Source organism: Diceros bicornis, chromosome 35 (genome assembly GCF_020826845.1).
Source record: "Diceros bicornis minor isolate mBicDic1 chromosome 35, mDicBic1.mat.cur, whole genome shotgun sequence".
Taxonomy (NCBI): Eukaryota; Metazoa; Chordata; class Mammalia; order Perissodactyla; family Rhinocerotidae; genus Diceros; species Diceros bicornis.
The window spans coordinates 28,185,553-28,206,043 of record NC_080774.1 but is presented as its reverse complement, the minus strand read 5'-3'; the positions used below and the strand labels follow the sequence as shown (position 1 = coordinate 28,206,043).

General features: G+C 57.6%; 1 pseudogene; it reads left to right on the top strand.

Moving 5' to 3' along the window:
• Positions 1-1,367: 1,367 nt before the first annotated feature.
• On the top strand, positions 1,368-18,724 carry LOC131398613 (leucine-rich repeat-containing protein 74B-like; annotated as a pseudogene).
• The last annotated feature ends 1,767 nt before the right edge of the window (positions 18,725-20,491 follow it).

The following is a 20,491-nucleotide window of genomic DNA, read 5'->3' as shown; positions in this document are numbered from 1 at the left end:
GGCTGGGGACAAGGTCCAGGAAAGGAGGCAGGTGGGCACACAGGAGGACACCAGCACACGCCTTGCTCTTGTACCTGCTGCCTCTAGACAGACGGAGATCACTCCTTCTGCCCCCAGAGAGGGCCAACCTGCCCCCTCTACTACCACCAGCCCAGCCCCTGAGGAGTCACATCCCCACCCTCAGCCCAGCAGGACCAGTCACAGTCCCTCCAGCCAACCTGCCCAGGAGCCACTCTCTTACCCCACCACAGAGACCATGACCCCGAGCTGCAGCAGCCTCTGTGGGGCGCCCACCCCCCAGTTCCTCGTCATCACCTACTTGTCAGTTTGTAATCCAGAAGGCCCCAGCCTATCACAGCCCCCGAGGAGCCCGTGCCCTCAGCTCCTGCTGGCTGCCGGGGAGCAGGGTCAGCAGAGCAGCTGCAGCCCCAGCTGAACAGGAGGAAAAGCAGGCGCCCAGGCCAGGCCAGGCCAGCAGCTGGTAAAGGGACACTCCCACTGGGGGCAGGACCCAGCCCCACCCCCGCCCTGGGCTCAGTCCCCACCCGCAGCTGCCCTGGGCCTCCCTTCCTCTCCAGACTCCCTCTGCCTGGCCCTGGGGCTCAGAGAGGAGCAGCCCCTCTCCCCTGCCCTTTGGCCTCACTTCCTTGGGGCATGAGGGGATGACAGCTGTTATAGGTACTTTGAGAGGGTGGCATGGGGATCACAGCGGCCTAGAGGAGGGACCAAGGAAAGCTTCAGGAAGAAGGCACCTCTGAGCTGACACCCGCAGATTGTGAAGTTAAACAAGCAAAGTTGGGGAGGAATGTTCCTGGAGGAGGAAGCCGCATATGCAACGCTGGAGCCTGAGAGAGAACTGGGACCCACAGAGTGGGAGCGGGACTCTGGCTCCAGAGAGGACGGTGGCTGGCACTGCAAGGTTCCCAGCCCCTCTGTGCGATGCCAGGCAGAGCTGCCACAGCCCCCAAGCGCAGGGACTAAAGCTCAGCTCTGGGGTCAGGCACGGTCCCCAGTCCGCGGAAGGGGGCGATCCTGGAGCCACACCAGATAGCAGGGGGTCAAACGACTGCAAGGCGCCCAGCCCTGCGCCTGGCCCATGGGGCGCGCCCTTCTGAGCCCTGGCCAGGAGCAGGCTCAAGGTCAGCGTGGGCCAGTGGCGGTTTCTGCAGCACCCACAGCACGGGGTTGCCCGGGCGACTGCACCCGGGGAGCGTGTCTCTACTGGCTGCTGTGGGCGACTGTTCATCGTACGCCACATGTGATTGGTCCATGCAGTCGGCGCCTCCGCCCACATCCCCGGATGCGCTCTAGGAGGGGCGTGGCTCAGTCCCAGCCTCAGTGCCCTGGGCTGCGAAATGGACATAACCATGAGGGGTCCCTGCGAGAGGTCTGGGGAGAACGAAGAGCAGGAGGAGGAGGCGGTCGCGGCTGCTGGGCGTCCTGCAGGGGTCCCGGAATCCGAGAGGGGTTCAAATGCGGATTCAGACTCAGACCTGAAGACACGTGCCGGAGGCAGGGGGTTCAGGCCTGTCTCCTCACCAGGGGTATTCAAGGCAGGAGTGGAGGGGGCGGGCTGGGGCCGAGGGGCAGGGGACCCCTGTCCAGCAGAGAGCGCATCCCTCCGTGGGACAGCTTCAGGACAGCCGGCGGCCCCTCTAGCCCCCTGCCCTCCTGAAAATGCCCTTGGTAGCATCATTTGTTCCACCCTCAGAACCCGCTTCCAGAATGATGTTAAAATGCAGAAACCTAGAGAAACCATCTAAGAAGGGCTGTCCCACCCCTTCCTGAAACAGGATGAGGGCTGTGTTTTCCCAACCCACAGGAGAAACTAAGCTGATGGATGTATAGCACTTAGGATTACTTCAGTGTTTTTCCCTATAAAATGTTCATAGAACATACGTGGTCTGCGATACCATGGAAAAGACACAGCACGCACTTTGGTGTCAGACAGGCGGGGTCCTAAGCCTGGCTCTGCCGGGAACAGCTACTACTCGCTGTGTGACTTTGGGGAAAGGATTTGCTTTCTCTGAGCCTCGATGTCCCCATCTGTATATGGGGCAGGAGTCCCTACTAGCACAGGAAGAAATGCCTCCAGAGGGAAACAGGCTGGGTAGTGACAGGGCAGGGATGAGGCAGGCGGCTGTGCCTGGGGAGGGGGCCACATGGACCCGCGTCTCTATCAGGCACCTATGGGCTCGGAGAACTGGTCAAGGACACCCTCCACCTGAGGTCTTGCCTGGCCCACAGCGTCGTGCCTGCCTCCTGCTTCCTGCACCAGGGAAGTGCCCCAGAGCTGAACCTGCGGTGTCATGGCCTGGGGCCAGAGGTACCCCTGGAGGGACCCTGGGCCAGGCTTGGAGTGGGGACCTGGGAGGCAGCAGCCATGGGAGTGGCCCTCCCTGAGCCCACCCCACACGTTCGCCAGCCTTGCTCTGTGCCAGGAGTGTCCCATCCCCCACATCTGGGGCACAGATGGCATCCAGGCTCTGATGGAGATCAGTTTAAGGGCTGGGGAGCCTGCAAGGGACCCTAATGCACTGGGGGGTCAGGGATGGCCCCAGGAGGTCTGGTGGAGCCTAGAAGAAAAAGCAGGAGTCCCCTGGGCATGTGGGAAGGGGAGGGCCTGCCAGTTGGAGGGCATCGAGCGGGCTGATCCCTGGCAACAGGAGCCCGGGTAGTGACCAGCTATGTGTGGGGCCTTCAGCTCTGGGAAGGACCAGGCCTCTCAGGCCCCTCAGTCCCAGGGGTCCCGGGCTCTGGCTTCTGCATTGACCTCCAATCCCGATGTCAAGTGGCTTGATTCGGGACAATGGGCTCTGTGGGGCCGGCGCGGAGGCCCTGGCAAGTGCCCTGAGCAAAAGCAGCAGCATCTGTGGCAAGCCTGGGACAGGTGGGCACATTTGAGTCTTCCCTTTCCTGAGGGGTGTGGGCCCCCCGCAGCCAGGCCTTCTCCCCCTGGACCTGCTGGTGTTGCTGGGGGAGGGGCCTCATTATAGGGTGGGGTGGGTGTGGGTGGAGTTAGACCCTCTGTGGTGCACCCAAGGCTGGATGCCACTCCCTTCCTGACCCGCCTCACCCCTCTACCTCCTCCTCTGCTGGGCAGCACCCCCTGCAGATGGTGGCCTCCCAATGCCTGACTGCAGGGGGAGAGTCCTTCATCAAGAGAGACGGGGGCTGGCTGTGCGAGAGGAGGGAGGACTGGGGGTAGTTTGGTGGAGCTGGATCCAAATGCCTCCTCTGCCAGGGAAGAGCAGGGTGACCCTGGGCAAGCAGCTCAACCTCGCTGAACCTGTTTCCAATCTCTGAAATGGGCCCACAATACCACTTAACCTGGGAGACTGTGATGAGCATTAAAAGCTCAGCAGAGTCTGGCCCGTGTCAGTGCTCTGTGCAGGGCCCCTTGGGCTGTTGTTGCCAGTCCACAGAGATGCAGCTGTGAGGGCTTCTGTGGGGGTTATATTGCTGCCAGGCACGAGTCATCAGTGGGGGGGGGTACTGCAGCCCCATCACAGCATCCTCCACAGCACCACAAAGGAGGTGGTGTAACCCCTTGACAAAGAAGCTCGTGGACACATGGGGTGGGGGTGGGGTATCCAGCCGATGGGTTGCAGAGTTGCCATGCAACCCCAGGACAATCTGCCTGCAAAGCCCCTTCCACTGCCTCAGGCCTGGAGGTTTGGGGGATGGAGGAGGGTGGAGGAGGGTGGTGTCTGACTTTGGATCCCACTGACTGGGGAGTGCTTCCGGCCCCCAGATGTGGAACTGTCAGAGAACCAGCTGGCAGCCGTGGGCGCCCAGGCTGTGTGTGCCACCCTCACAGTGAACCTGGCCATGGAGAGGGTACAGCTGGCAGGGAATGGCCTGGAGGAGCAGGGGCCCCAGTACCTTGCTGAACTCCTGCTGGCCCACATGGGCCTGAAGTCCCTGGACCTGAGCTCTAACCAGCTGAGTGACCAAGCAGGTCCCATCGGCCTGGGCCACCATGGGCCCTGTCGTCCTGGGGCAGGGGTGGGTGGAGGTTGGCAGGACCACTCTGAGCATCCATGCTCTGTCCCCTCTCCCCACGTCCCACTTCAGCCTGCCCCTTCCCCACTCCTCCCACACAGAACTCTTACTCCATCCCCTGGACATCTCATTGCTCCCCGCTCCCTGTGCTGGGCGCTGATTTAGTCACTAGGGACCCAGCATGAACACAACAGAGGCCCTGGCCTCAGGGAACACACATCAACAAGGTCATTCTCCACAATTATTGGTGCTACAAAAGAAACAAATGGCATGACTCTAGAGAAGAATGGGGATCCCAGCTTAGATGGGTGGCCAGGGTGGCCTCTGTGAGGATGTGACATTGAAGCTGAAATGTGCAGGGTGGGGAGGAATCAGCCACTGCAAGACCAGAGGGAGCACATTTCAAGCAGAGGAACTGTGAACATGCACGTCTGTTTCTCAGACTGATGGACACCAGTGTGACTGGGCTATTGGGCCAGGGCAGAGTGGCCAGGCTGTGGGGTGGAGAGATGACAGGGGGCTGCAGGGCTACAAATCATGGCAAAAGGCATAAAGATTTTATTCTAAGTCTGTGGAGGACAACAGTGGGATTCCCTTAGTTCACCACTTTCTCTCACGCCCCAGGGCCTTTGCACGGGCAGTCTGCTTTGCAAGGTACATGCAGTTCTACCTGGCTGTCCTCAACCACTCCAATCAATTATAAGAATCACTTTGGACCGTGGGTTAGGAATAGAGATTCCTGGGCCTTGGACCTGCTGAACCAGACTCTTGTGGGGGGGAGGCCTGTGCATCTGCATCTTAGCTGGTGCCCCAGGAGATTTTTCTGATTGAGAAATTTTGGGAGTCACTGCTCTGTGTCAGACTGCTTAGAGCGCATGGGGTGGCAACAGCCTTGGCCTGTAAGAATCAGCCCTAAAATCTAACTGCTACAGAGCCAGTTTACCTTCTAAGAAAATTATTGTGGGAAGTAGGTGAAATTAAAAGAGAAGCTCATTTCAGACTTTCAACAAAGCCACTATAGGTGTCCCTCTGGGCCTGCACGGTCAGAGGGCGAGCACCAGAGAGGCAGTCAGGAGAAAGGGGGCTGGGGGCTAAGGCTCTGTGGAGGCTGCACAAATACAGGAGGGGGTGGTCTTCATCGTGGAAAAGGAAAGATTCAGCAGGGCCATTTTGATTCCCCAGGTGGGGATCTATGGGTGGGCCTGACTCCCTGGAGAGAGAAGGAGGTTGGGGCTCAGTCTCCCCACCTGACCCACGGCGAGTGTAGCACCTGCCACATAGGTTGTCTGCAGGGGTCATGAAGACCAAGCATTGGATCTACAAGAGGCTGATTCCTGCCTGTAGAACCTTCTCACCTTCTAGCTGTTCAGCAAAGAAGGGGCTTCGCTACAAAGTGGGAGACCACCGCTCTCTCCTCCCAGCCCTGGAAGTGTCTGAGGAGGATGAAAGTACCCCTACCTGAGAACCTGCGGGGGTCAGACCCAGCGTTGGGCTTGGAGTCTGGAGCCCTGTTCTCAGGGAGGCAGCACAGGGGCCTCGCCGCCTTGCAGGGAGCTCTCCAAGGTGCTGAAAGTGTCTGCCCAGCCTGTTCTGGTCTAGCTGGCTGGCTGAGCATCCTGCTCAGTCAGTGCATCTGTTTTCTTCCGTGCATTTCTTCAGACTACCCTTACTAGACCTGTGCTCAGTGCTGGGACCATGCAGAGGGGTCAAATTCAGATCCCTGAGGGACTCCTCGGAGAGACTGGCCAGGCAGAGATGTCTAATGGTCAGAGCCTGGAAGGATGTAATCACAGTGGACATGGGGCCTAAGGCAGCCCAGAACAACCAGGCGGGCAAGCCTTCCTGACCCCGTGACCCCAGGTTAGAAGGATAAGGAGCTATTAGCCAGGTGAAGAAAGGGGTCAACAGTTCCACACGTGGGACAGCCCGGAGGCACTTTGGTCCCAGCACTTCTGAGAACTGGACGCAGGCCAGACTGGCTGAGTGCTGACAGAATGGAGAGCAGGGTGGGTGGGTGAGGCTGCTGCCCATTTTACATGTTGAGTGTCTCTCAGGGTTTCTTAACCCCACAGGGCCCCACTTTCCTTTCTCTACCACCCCTGCCTCCCCTCCACCACAGCTGCACTGACCTTGTCACTTCTTGCCTATAGACTATGGCACACACCTCCCAATAGTCCCCTGGCCTCTCATCTCTGCCACTGCCCACCCCAGTCCATCCCCTACACCCACCGCTAAGGAATCCAGTGTTGTCACTTCCTAAAGCCCTCCCTGCCTCCTCACCCCTAATAGGGTGGTGCCCAAGGCCCTTGTCCTAGCATTCAAGGCTCTTAACATCTCTCAAGTGCCCAGGGCTCCTACCTCATTTCACTGTCTTCCCCCGACTCTGCTGCCAGTGCCAGGCCTGTGGCATTTCCACAAGTGCCCCATCCTCCCTCGGCCTCCACAAATTCACTCTTTCCTGTGTACGCTCTCCATTGTGCATGCACACATGCATGGGGAGTCCCTCAGTCTTCAAGGTTATCTCCTCTGTCCTCACTTTCCTGATCACCTCCCCTCAGGTAGGGTTAGCCCCCACTCTACTCCCACGCCTCCCTGTTTGTAGTCTAGAATAGCTCACATCACATTATGTCGTATTTATGTCTCCCCCACTGAATGTGAAATCCTTGAAGGCAAGGCAGGCCCATGTTGGGTTCAGCTCCATGACCCTCATGCCCAGCAGAGACCCTAGCACACAGCAGGCATCAGTATCATTTTTTGAATAAATAAACAGTGAATGAGAAGGTCTCTTGGTGTTTCTGAAGCGGAGATGCTTGGACCAGCTCTGGCAGACAACACAGTGTAACCGAGCAAAAACGGGCTCGTTCTGCTCACTACAATCTGGTGCCAATCAATTGCAAATGAGTCAGTGGTTGAGAAAGAAAAGTATATATGATTAGCTAGCATAATTGGAAGATGGAAGAATAGTGTCCTAAAGAACCATCTTAAAGTCATACAGAATCTTGAGACAGTTATATAGGGGAAATGGGCAGGTAATGAGGGGGTCTAGGGACATCAACCAACCAGTGTGATGGCCTTCCAGGCACCTTATTGTTTCTTTCTTCTGTCATCTGTGGTGGGTACCAATGCAGAGTTTTTATTTCTGGAGGTCATCGTATTCCTGGGGAACTCAGAGAACAAAGTTACGCTTATCACAGCTGGGAGATATATGTAAGCAAGCATCATAGAACTAGCAGATCATGTATTTTGCAAAAGCAAAAGGTGCTTAATCATCTAGCCTACAGGTAGGCTAGAATGCATTCACAGAGACTAGTGAGTCAGAGTCATAGTCACAATATTGCTTCTGTTCCCTAACGTGGCTTCCCTCATGCTAACCTAAGATCTAGCTGTTACAGTAGGACTCACTGAGCTTAACATGAGCTGGAATCACCTTCGAGGGCCAGGAGCCTTGGCGTTTGCCAGGGGACTGCAGGTATGAGGCCCCCGCCCGTTAGCCCCACTGGCCTGTATTTTGGGGGCAGGTCTCCCAGGTGCCAGTCCCCATCTCTGTAGCTCTTCAGAAATGAACCTTTGATCTTTTCAGCAGAGCTTAAAGAATGTTTCAAGTGACTTTAATGTTCCCAGTCCACTTAATGAGGACAGTGTTCTGTCTCCCTGTGCCTACTCTCACGTCACTTACTGAGGGGTCCGAAGCTGACTGTCGCACACCTTCCCCAGACATCATAGACACTAGGCTGGTGGGGACATGGTGCAGTCTGGTGACACATGCTCGCTGTTGGGCATATGCAGATGCTTCCTGAGATGACACCCTGGCACCCTGGGGTCCTGGCACACTCTCAACAGCCCACCTACTCCCTTGCAGGTTGTGGCTTGTAGGCCTCGGGAATGGGTGGCTCCAGCCCCTGCCAGGGTCACAGGGGCCTGCAGTGGTCCTGGTGCCACCTCCCTTGGTAGGTCCTCCTCGAGGAACAGGAGCCACTGCCGTGCCCTCTGACAGGGGCTGACCCAGGGTCCTGTCCACAAGGTGGCAGGTCGGGCTCTGTCTTCCCAGCACATCCACAAGCTCCACCCTTCTCCCCATCACAGTCCCCCAACAGCCCTTCACTGGAGCCCCCTGGGCCCCTGGGCAGCTCTGTGCCTCAGGGCCCCTGCCCTTGAGAGGCCCCCAAGTGGGCATGGGGCCTGATCGCTGTGTCTCTGGCACCTGCTGCCACCTGGCAGCCCCCCGGGCTCTGAGCGTCATTCACATCCACACCCTCTCTCCACTGTGCTTCCAGGGGACCAGCTCCACTGCTCACCACCATCCAAGCCACAAGACTCTCACCTGGACTCTGCCCTTCCACACTGTGTCCGTGCTCTTTCCACCTCGGGCCTCCTGGGCTCTGAGGCTATGGCCCCTGACTTTCTCCACCATCACATGTGGTCCCATGGCTTCGTTCTTTTGCGTTCCAGGCAAACATCTCCCTGAGAGTCCTGGACATCCCATACAGTGGCTTTGGAGATCCTGGAGCCTCTGGGATGGGTGAGGCACTTAAGATTGACAATGTGTTAGAGGAACTCAATATGAGGTGAGGCATGTGGGGTGTCCCCTGTGTCACAGTCTCCAGGCCCAGAGCCATCCCAGGGACCAGGGCCCCGTGAGCTGGCTGCTGTTCACCACTTTAATTCCCAAACCTACCGCAGTCTACCCATGATGGGACCTGAGCTGCAATCCGAGAGCGCCCAGCTCCATCCTTCTCACTTGAGTTCATCATTCAAACACTGGGGCTCGTAATTCCCACTGCACAGGCGGGGGACTGGGAATCGTACACGTATGTGTCAAGCATCTTCAGAGAGCCTGGTGCAGGGTGGGTGCAGCTCACATGCTCTGCTCAGCACGTGGCTGCTGGGGGCTTGCTGTGTGGGCTGTCCCTCCAGGCCCAGGCAGGGTCCCAAGCCTCAGCAGGTCACCAGAGCAGGGGCCACAAGCCAGAGGGAAGGAAAGAGGCAGAGACCCAACAGGTCATGGGCTGCTGGAGTGAGCAGGGCCTGCCCGCTGCAATCTTGCCCACCTTTTCTCCCCATGGAAGGAGCCAAGGCCAGAGGAGGCCACAGGAGATACTGAAATTTGAGGCCAGAGCTGGGGTCTGAGGAGTCAGAGAGAAGTGGGACTGGCTCCAAGACAAAGTGGCCAAGAGCGGTGCTGAGGCCTGGAGCTCAGGTCCAGCAGGAGGAGGAGGAGGGGAAGGAGGGGGAGGAGGGGGAGAAGGAGGAGGAGGGGAGGAGATGATGTGGGGAGAGAGCTGGGGGGTTTTCCAGAACAGATGCTGTCATGGTGATAGGTAGAGGGTGCCAGCTGAGGCAGAACATGTGGGAGCAGCTGCTGAGCTCTGAGGGCCAGGGAGCAGCTGCTGGTCTCCACCAGGGGAGGGACGCTCTAGGCGTGTTTGCTGGGGGATCTCCCTGAACACTGGGAGCCTCTGATGAAGCAGAGTCATTATCCAGCTTTTACTCACTGACCTGCCCAGGGGTCCCCAGGGCGTGTGTGGAGGCTGGAATGTGAAGCTTGACCCGGTGGATGCACCAGCAGCTCCAGCTGGGACCCTGGGGAGATCTGTGTGCAAGGCAGCACCACGCACGTGTCTTTCTGTTGCAGCAACAACCGCATCTCCGCGTTGGGAGCCCTGAGCCTGGGCCTGGGCCTCCGGGTCACCCAGACTCTGAGGTTCCTATTGGGAGTGCTAGTCTGATGGGGGAGGCCCCACACAGACCTGCCTGTGCCTGTCCACACAGATCCCTCCTCTGTCACATCTCCCCACCCCAGTGGTAGCAGGGGACGCTCGCTCAAGGGTCCAGATGGGGAGGGAGCCTCCTAGCTTCTTCTTGTGACCACTTCTGCCTTCTGCCATTCACTCACCCATCTGGCCTGGCCCATGCACTTCTGCAGACTCCTCCCCCTCCCTCCTTCCCTCCCAGCTGCACTTCCTCCTTCTCAGCCCGCTGGGTGCTGCTCTGCTGAAGATGGCCAGGGCACCCTTGCTTCCCCTTCATCTTCTCCCCTGCTCTTCCTCTGGCCTTGCTGGACCCAGGCTCAGACCTACCTGAAGCCTTGAGTGCACAGCAGGGGTTCCTTCCTCCAGGGTTGCCAGGGGGGAGGGAGCTGCTGAGCAGGGCTGAGAATAGAAGACAGAGAAGGGAGGGTGCAATCAAGGGTGGAGCAGGTCCACGAGGACCACTGTGCCAACAGCATGTGCTCAGAGGACAGAACCGCCAGCTCCAGGGGATCCAGCCCAGCCTGGCCCTCAGTTCCCTCAACTGGCAGAGGAGCCCCCTACAGCACCCCCATCTCCAGCCTGAGGCTCACTCCTCTCCTGCCCTTGGCTGCAACACATATTCTCTCTTAACCTCTGGATCCCCATTTCCAGCCCCCTGGCAGACAGTCCCCCAGATGGCCCATAGGCACATTGGCTTCTGAGAGTCTGACCTGAAGCCATCGTCTCCCTCTAAGGGCTGCCTCCTGGTCAGGGGACTCCTTCCCTTCAGAAGCTGGGGCCCACTGCTCGCCCCTCCCTCTCTTTCCCACATCTTCCCTCCTCCATCTCACCTCCTGCAGCGTGCCCAGGCTGCCTGCTCCTCCTTCTCACTTCCCCTCCCCCAGTCCTGTGGTCCTGCTGCTTTCTCCTCTCTGGCCCTTCCTTCCCACCTGCTCCCAGGTGATCTTCCTAAACCAGAAACGTGTCCCTGTCCTTCCTGATTTACACCTGTCAGCGGCTCCCTTCTGGATAAATCCAAGCTCAGTAGTGTGTCACTCACAGCACGTCCGCAGGATCTGGGTTCTGTCAACTCCCTCTTCCCTCCCACCTTGAAACCCATCCTCTGACTCCCAGCTGCCTGGGATTCTCCGTGCACACGGGGCGGGATCTCACCTCTGCTTTGCTCCTGCTGCTCTTCTTGCTGAAATGCCCGGCTCCCCCCACCTCACCTGTGGAGCTCAGCTCAGGGGCTCTGTCCCCATCCGACCTTTACTCCAGGGGGAGCTGGGGCACACTCTCTATTGCACTTATCACACTGCATTTTTATGAGGTTCCTTTTCCTCTCCTCCCCCACTGGGTGAGCTCTTTATGGGCAGGAGTGTGTCTTATGTGTCTGAACCTTTGTCCCCAGCACAGCCGGCACTGGGTGGGCACTCAACCAGCACTCTCTCCCCTCCGCTCTCCCCTGCCCTGCATCCTCACCCAGGGCATTGTGTCCATGGAGATTCCTTCTGAGCAGAGACAGTGGGGCCGTCCTCGGCCATGTCATCAGAGATGAGGACTTCCTCCTTCCCCTCACGCTGCTCTCCTGGCCTCCCGGGGCTCAGCTGTTCTCAGTGTGTGCAGGTGGGTTTCTTAGGTGTCCAGGAATCCCATGCGAAGTGCAGGCTGCTTTGGTGTTCTCAGGTCTGTCCAGGAGAGTCCAGTGTCTGCCCTGGAACTGCTGGATTTCTCTGTAGGAGCTTTTCATAAACCCCACCTTGGACACTCCCAACAGCCCTGTGAGGGATCATTTAAAGGGAGAAAGTGGATTAGAGAACTAGAGAGCCTTGCCCAGATCCATGGCATGGCCAAGTCCGTGTTCCAGCCCAGGCCTGAATGTGGGTCATGACGCCCCCCAGCTCCACTCCTGCTCCTGACTGGGGTGCTGCCCTGTCTCAACTTGGACCCCTGCCTGGGTTCTTTGTTGTCGGAGAGAGAATAGCTGGCTCAGGGGCATGATGCTGTTACCACACAAAGGGCACGGTCTGCTCGCTGTGAGACAAAAGCCAATCGTCAAGAGGCAAGATGGTGGAAAAGAAAGGGCAGTTTATTACAGCTTGCTAGCAAAGGGGAAGATGGTTGACTAACGTCTGGAAGAACCATCTTAAGGGGGCACAAAATCTTACAGCAGTTATATAGGCTGATGGGTTATAGGGGAGAGGATTAGGAATGTTGACCCTCTGGTGTTACAGACTGGGAGTGCCACACCAGATCTTTCAGTTTTCACTGATGATGGCTATCAGCATAGACTCTGTTCGGGGGTCATCACATTCCTAAGGAACTCGAAAGAACAAAGTTGTCATCTTATCACAGCTGGGAGGTACATGCACAAGCAGGGGTCAAGCAGAGCAGTTAGATCTGCTGGAGGGTGCATGTCCAGCTGGGTTAGTTTGTCAGAGGTCATTCAAAGTTACAATAGGGTTTTTCGTTTCTACAGTATGGCTTCCCTTATGTGAGCCTTGCCTTGAGTCAGTATCAATGCTCACTTCTCTGATGTTTGGATTTGCAGTTTCAGCCCTTGCAAGGCGGCCCTTTCCCCCAGCCTGTCCTGCCTGCAGGTGGATTGTGGTGCTGGAAGATTCCCTTGTGTGGCTGTAAGGGAGACCAGGACCCCTTTTCACTCTTTTTTGCCTTTTTAATGTAGAACAAAGTGTCATTTTAAAGGCATTTAAACATTAAGGAGAGAATCCCCAAATACAAATTATTAAAAGAAAGTCTAGTCCCATATCACTGCTTATTCTCGCCCTGATTTATTTCCAACCAGACTTGAGTCAAAGCCTCTCCAGAGATGTGTTTTCACAGTTCAGCCCTCAGGCTTGGGACACCTGGTGCTGAAGGTCCTTGTTTCCTTCTACCTGCCTCGTCTCTATGGCTCCACAGCCAGAGGTGAGCTTGCCTTGACCGTGTTCCCTCTGCTCTGAGAATGCCTGTCAGCATGGACTCTATCATTCTAAAACCAATGGAGTGACGTATGAAATTGTCCTGCACCAATACATGCTTTTTCACTATGATGTGTGGTTATTATCAGAAGCTTTAGTATAATGGAAATCCCGTGGGGTTTGGAGTCAGACAGGCCTGGAACCAAATCCTGATCCATCAACGTTGGATCCTGAATTCTGAATCAGAGATCAGCACTAGTCTAGGTACAATGTTCTATTTCCTGTTCCTTCACTGCTATCATTAGTCTAATCTGTGGAGCCCAGATTGTATCCTCAGCTTTAAGGGGAATCCTTCTGAATCCTTACAGTCCATGTAAATCCCTTCCCAAGACTCAGCCTTGTGTTTGTGTGGAACGGGGCTCGTACCTACCAGCCAGGGTCACTGTGAGACCGGATGAGATGACAGACCCCACAGAAAGAGCCTATGCAGAGAAAGACTCAGTCCTCGTCTCTTCCCCCAACCTCCTTCGCTCATTTTTCTTTCTTTCTTTCTTTCTTTTTTTTTTGTGAGGAAGATCAGCCCTGTGCTAACATCTGCCAACCCTCCTCTTTTTTTGCTGAGGAAGACTGGCCCTGGGCTAACATCCGTGCCCATCTTCCTCCACTTTATATGGGACTCTGCCACAGCATGGCTTGCCAAGCGGTGTGTCAGTGCGCGCCCGGAATCCGAACCGGCGAACCCCGGGCCACAGCAGCGGAGCGCGCGCACTTAACCGCTTGTGCCACCGGGCCGGCCCCTGGTTCATTTTTCATTAAGAAAGAACGTTTATGCTGAAAAGTACACCTGGATTAACGGCAGAGCCTGGTGAGTTTTCACAAACAGCATAGACCTATGTAACCAGCCCCCAGATCAAGAAACAGAGCAGACCCCCAGAAGCCCCTTTGACCCCCTCCCTTCTCTATTTGAATAGTTTGGGGAGTAATGACATCATCATCCAGAGGAGAGAAGATTTCCTGAGGAGCTTCTGCGAGACCCTGTGTGTGTAAGTACAAGTCAAGTTCTCAGAAAGTGATGATGTGCTCCCTTGTGCTGGGTTTCTCCTCAGGATTCTAGGTGAGCAGAGAGTTTGATGACCTCACTGGCACCTGCAGGAACTTGGCCGCCAGCTCCCGCTTGTACTGACCCTTCCCAGGCCCACGTGGCCTGACCTCCAGCGCGCTCTTTAACCTGACTCCAAGCCCCGCCTGCCCACCTTCGGGCAGTTGGCGTCAGAGGCTCAGTGCGCCCAGGCTAGAGGGCGCGGCCCTGGGCCAGGTAACCAATAGGAGGAGGAGGCCGGGAGCCGGGGGCGGGACGGGGCGAGGGCGGGTCGAGACTCGGGCCAATGAGCAGGCCCCGCGGTTGAGCACCTGTCAGTTGTTGTGGTGGCTGTGGTGGCGCGGAGGGAGAACATGTGGCCAATGACGACCTGGTTTCCTCGTGGCAAGCTGACAAGGACCAGCCGCCAACAGAGACGCTGTCCCTCGTGGTGGAGCCGAGGAGACAGGCAGTCACAGGCCTGAGCTAACATGAGAGCTAGTGTAGACAGGACAGTGCGCTGACGGAATTAACAGCCACATGAGGATCGGGTCATGGGTCCCATGCTAGATGACAGATCCGGGAAGCCTCTGTGAAGAGGTGATGCTCGATTGTCACTTGAAAAAGATCCCTGTGGCTGCTGTGAGGACAGCGGACAGCCAGAGCAATCAGTGAGCAGGGGGAGCTACAAGGGACATTGGTGGCTTGGGCAGTGTGGAGCCTGGAGGGCGATGAGGGGTGGGATGTGGGTTTGCTGTCCCACTGGACAGAGCTGTGAGGGAGGAGGCAAGGATGACTTCAAGGCCTGAGCCACAGAACGGAGGGAAGGCAGAGGCCATTACTGAAATGGATACCGCTTGGGGAAAAGGTGGGCAGATGGAGAGTCCTGTTCTGGCCTCACTGAATTCGAGGCGTCTGTGTGACATCTGTCTGGAAAAATCCAAGTGTGGTGCAGGGGTAGAGGTCAGTCAGGCTGTCCAGATGTGGGTGTCAGTCATTAGTAGACCATGGCCTTTGTAGCCTTGGGCCTGCATGAGATGCCCAAGGGGCAAGGCTAGATGGAGAAGAGAAGAGGCCAGGCCTGGGAGTCGACCTTCAGCGGTCAGAGAGGGAAGGTAGACCCAGCCAGGGGGGCCTGGGGAGGCTGGAGTGGGGCGGGAGCTGAGCAGGAAAGGTCTCAGGAGGAGGGCAGGGAGAAGCCCCGGGGGATGTGGCCTGGGAAGGACAGTGGGTACAGCCCTGCCAAGGTCCCCGTGACCAGGAAAACGGCGGGCACGAGGAAGAGGAAGAGTCCAGACGGACATGCCTTCACCAACGTGGGAGCTCAGCCTTGGACATGAGCGTGGCCGATGAGGGATGCTCTGGACTGGGCCCTGAGGCCCCCCAAGGAGACAGAATGCAGGAGAAGCAGGTGAGAAAGTGATCTCAGTGGGATCCCAAGGAATGAGGGACCCAGGAGGGCGCTGAGAGGGGTCTCCTGAGGAGTGGCTCCCGGAGCCCCCGTTCTGGAGGGGAGCGGAGGGAGGGAGAGGCTGGCAGCACTGAAGGGATATGCATGTGGTTCAGGGGTGAGGAGAGGTCAGCAGAAGCTGGTCCAGGGTGCTGAGAGGGGGGAGGTGGGAGCAGGCTGGGGGACCCCCTTGGACAGCCTCTGTTTTCCAGGGAAGCAGGCCAAGGTCACCTCTGAGGTGGGCCCTGCAGAGTAGATCCCACAAGGTCCACTTCTCCGACCCTCCGGCTGACTTCCACACAGTTCTTTATGGAGAAAAGCCCTGGGCACCACACATTCCGGGGCCTAGAGACGCAGGCAGGCCGTGTGCTGGACGCTCATATCTATTGAGCTGTCTGTCCTAAGCAGCAGGTGGCTGTCCTGCCAGCTGGGCCCACCTTCTCTTTCCTGTGCTGAGGACTGTGGTCCCTTGGCAAGGTGACATGGGGCCAACTCCCCAAGCTGTCACTCTGGCCTGGTGACCCTGCCTGCTGCAGAGCAAGGAGACCCGGGATCCCGAGGTCTGGAAAAATGAGGGGACCCCTAAATCTTCCGTCCAGGCTCTCCCAGTGCCTATAGGCAGGACAACACCCCCTGCGTGCCCCCAAGACTGCCTTCCTCCTCGCTGACCTCACAGACCAGGCCCTGGGGACCATCCAGACACCGGGGGTCAAGCCTTCCCTGCCTCTCTGCAGCCCCACATGGAACCTGATGCTCCCACGGAACTCTCCAGTCTTTCCTCCCCTCCAGCACGCCTCACCACCACCACCACCTCTTTTTCAGGCCTCAGACTCTGTCTCCTGGGGATGCCCCAGATCTCTGGCTCATTCATCCACTCACTTCCTCCCTACCAGCCTAGATGTTCTGTTAAAGAGGAGAGGAAGGGATGGTGGTGGAAATGCCCCCTACACCAGGAAGCCCTCCATGAGGGGACCAGAGCTCACCTATCTTCCTTTAGGGCCCCACGCACTCAATTTCTAAGTGTATCTTATTCCATAGGCAGCACATGCCTGTGGTAAGGAACCGGAAGACTCAGACACAGGTGAGCGAGTGTGCGTGTGGGAGGCAGCTGTGTTTTCCTTTGACAACACATGGCGCCCCTTGCAAGCCCTGAGCATCCTCCACGGGGGGCCTTTCCTCAGGGGCTGAGAGCTCAGTGCCCACCCCCTTCCAGTACATTGACCCCCCAACTGCGGTGGGTGGGCCTCCACCACAGCTCCTGCCAACCCCTCCCAGGAGCAGCTGTGTCCCCTTGGCCCTTCCTGTCTGGGTCACGGTGGGACTGGCCCCCTGAGTCTGGTAGCAGAATGAAGACTTTCCAGGAATGAGCGGGTCTCTGGGTGGGATGGGAGGGAGGAGGCAGTGCAGGGCCAAGGATGAGTAGGCATCAGCTGGGCCCCAAGGGAAGAGCCTGTGCAAAGGCCCTGAGGTGGCATGGAGGTACAGAGAGAAGGTGGGGGCAAGAAGGAGGAGGAGCTGCATGCAATGTGAGGCTGGAGAGGGCTGGGCCAGGCTGAGCAGGGCCGTGTGGGCTGTGGCCTCTATCCCAAGGGCAGTGGGAGCCATGGGAGAGTGTCCTGCACAGGGGTGAGGTTAGGATCAGATAGTAGCTCTTTGGAGGAAGAAGGGACAAGAGCAGAAGCCGTGGGCAGAGCAGAGGAGGATGGCAGTGGCCTGCAGTGGCAGGTGTGTGACAGAGAGGGAGTGGTTGGGTGAAGGAGATGGGAGCAACAGGCCTTAGTAAGCGCTTGGCAGAGGGGCGAGACCCGGGGGAGGGCCAGGTTTGGAAGGGAGACCATCCATTGGTTTGGGACAGGTTGAATTTGGGGTGCTGCGGGGACATGACTGCCTGAGGGAAGCCCTCGCTGGTACTCCAGCCTGGCCCTCCCAGCTCCTTGTCCTCTGGGGCTCTGGTCCCGCCCACAGAAGGGCTGCCCCAGGCTCTCTCTATCCCTGGGATGTGCTGTCTGCTGGGCACAGGCAGGCCTCGGACCTGGACTCCAGGGCTGGGTCTGCAGCTCAGGGCCAGCAGTGGACCCGGCCACTACCCACCCCCTTCTTCCTCGGCCTCAGTGTCCCTGTCTGTGAGATGGGCCGGTTGGAAGAGTCCACCTGTAGAGTCTCCTCCAGCTCGAGGGCTGTACTCTGTTCTATTGCGGGGATGTCAGAGATTCTGGGCAGGGGCCCCTTCCTGTGACAGTCGTGGCTCCCCTGCCCCTCTGAGGCCAGCCTCTGCTGTGCATGAGCGCAGGCCCGTGAGCAAGAACGCACTAAGGAAGGACCCTCTCTTGCAGGCGTGTGTCCTCGCCCGCCTCCTCCTGAGCCGGGGCTCTCACGGGCCTGTGGTCAGGCAGACCCATGGAGGCCTGAACGGCGTGGGAGGGAGGCAGTGGGACCACCCCAGTCCTGCAGGAGCTCGTCCTCTGGCTGGGGAGACTGGGCGCCCACACTAAGCAGCGAGGGGAGCTAGACCGGTCAGTGGTCCAGGGACAAAGAGCCACGGGCCCTCTGAGGAGGGGCCACCAGGCAGGAGGACTCTTGACAAAAGAGCGTTGGGATGATGAGAGGACGGGGCACGCTAGGCAGGGAGAATGGCTTGAGCAAAGGTGCGGAGTCAGGAATGTACTCACGTCTCAGGGGTGAGGAGGACACCGTGGAGTGGGGGCTCAGAGCCCAGGCTGGAGCCAGGCGCTCTGGTGATAATAGCTGCTCAGTGACCCCTCACCAGACTCTGCACCATGGGTTTTAATAACCTCACTGAAGCCTCACCAGCACCTTACAAAGTGCATTGTTATCACAGATGAGGAAACAGGCTCAGAGAGGTTAAGTAACGTACTTGAGGACACACAGCTAAAGAGGAACCAAGACACCAGGGTGCCAGTCCTGGCTTTGCCACCCTGAGGGGCGATGGAAGGAGCCATGGGGAGGTGGGGAGCTCCCCGCTTGTTGGGGCACAGGGGAGATCACCACAGGGTGTGAGTGGCATCACCCGCCTGAGTCTGCACAGGGCGTCCCCATCCAGGCAGCACCGAGCAGCCTCAGACCCTTCCCCAGCTTGGTTTGGATGCAAAACCTCTCTGCCCCCTCCGGGCTCCTGGAGTGTCTCTGACACGAGACTCTGCTCCCTCGAGGCTCCCCTGCTGAGCAGCTTGGGCTGTGGCTCCGCCTGGACCTCAGGTTCCCTGTCTCTGACCCTCAATGGCTGGATGAGGTGGGTCCTTCGCAGCCCCAGCTGCAGGGCCAGCCCGAGCCTGTGCCCGGCCCTCAGACCCTCACAACGGCCCCTAATCCCCACTTCCTGCTGTGGTCACTACAGAATGTATAAGCCACGTCCTGCCCGTGCGCAGAGCCTCAGAGGGTCTGGCGGGGACCCCCCCTGACCCGCCTCAGCTATTTTCGGGCTCAGTGGGCTGTGTTTTGGGAGAAGCAGATGATCTGCTCGGCAGAGTCGGCCTACTGGCAGAGCCAGGGAGGCGAGTTCACGGAGACAGGAGGACCATGAGACAGAGAGGAGACTGTGCGACCCGTGCGAGTGTGTGCCGCCTGTCTGCACACCCAGGGTGTGCACACTGCCGATCTGCGCACCCAGGAGGCTGCACACCTGGGTCTGGTCCGTGTGGCCCTGGGGTGTGTGTGGACCCCGAGGCCACACTGTCCTACGGTCTTCTACTCGTCACCTGCTGGCCAGGTCATCAGGCAGTACTGGTCTGTGGCCTGGAGGGACCTGTAAAGACAGGGCCATGGCTCTGGGAGCCTCTGCCCAGGACCAGTGACTCAGAGCTCTGGGCGGGTGGACGGGGAGGCTCGGAAAGGCCTGGGCTCACCCGCCTCCCACCTGGCTTGCACCACTGACATCCCAGCCAAGCAGCCCAGGCCCTGCTCCCACGTCTGGGGAGGTCAGCCCCCCACCGGTGGCTGTCCAGCCGCTGGGACGGGGAGCTCACACTAGTGGGCTGGGACCAGAGCATAGGCCTCCTTGTCCTCCCTGGTGATGCCACCAGAACTCCTGCCTCCACATCTTGCTCAGGACATTCTCCCAGCCCCATAGGCCGTTCACCTTCATGAGGTATTAGGGGCCTCTTTAAGAAAATGACTGCAAAATCACAAATGCAAGATTAGGTACGAAAGGGAATATTTGCTTAGAATGAGAAAGCAAACAAGAGAAACAAGTTCATCAAAGCTGACGAATTCCACTCCAAATCCGAAAATCCAGAAAAAATTCCCTCCCTGGTCAGAAGCCTGTGGCTAAATGGCTGCTGTGCCCGGGTCAGACCGGGGCTGGTAAAAGGAGCACGTCCCTCTGCGCAGTGAGTGGAGGGAAATATTTGAAGTTTTGAAAGAAAAATCCCCACCTACCTAGAATTCTATATCCATCAAATTGCTCATTCAAAAGTGAAGGAAAGGGGCCGGCCCCGTGGCATAGTGCTTAAGGGCTCGCACTCCGCTACTGGCGGCCTGGTTTGGATCCCGGGCACGCACTTACGCACCACTTCTCCGGCCATGCTGAGGCGGCGTCCCACATACAGCAACTAGAAGATGTGCAGCTATGACATACAACATCTACTGGGGATTTGGGGGAAAAAAGGGAGGAGGATTGGCAATAGATGTTAGCTCAGAGCCGGTCTTCCTCAGCAAAAAGAGGAGGATTAGCATGGATGTTAGCTCAGGGCTGATCTTCCTCAGAAAAAAAAGAAAAAAAGTGAAGGAGAAATAGACTTTCTAAGATAAACAAAAATTGAATTTGTCTCCAGCAGACCTGCCTTGCAAGTCATGTTCAAAGAAGTTCTTCAGAGAAGGAAAATGACGTAGCTCAGACACTTAGATCTGTGAGAGTCAGCATGTTTCCTGAGATGAGGGACAGCACATTTCAGGATGACAGCAGTGAAGCCCAGTGCAGAAGTTACATCCCTCTGGTGTGCATGCATAAGCCCCACGTCCTTAATGGCCTCCCAGCTCCATTTTAGAAGCCTTGACATATGTTACTCCATTTTGTTATGCTGTCCACAGAGAAAATAAAATTCTGTTGGTTAAGCCACCTGGCCTGTGGTATTTTGTTATGGCAGCCCTAGCTGACTGAGACAGAAGGGTTCGCTCTCCTGGGGAGAAGCGGCAGGGAGGCTTTCTCCTGGTTTCCCTGGCTCTCTGCCAACCTCCCTCCATCTCCCTGCTTCCTACTGCCAAAGTCGTCTTTCTTTCTTTTTATTTCTTTTTTGCTGACGAAGATTTGCCCTGAGATAACCTCTGTGCCAATGCTCTTCCACTTTAGATG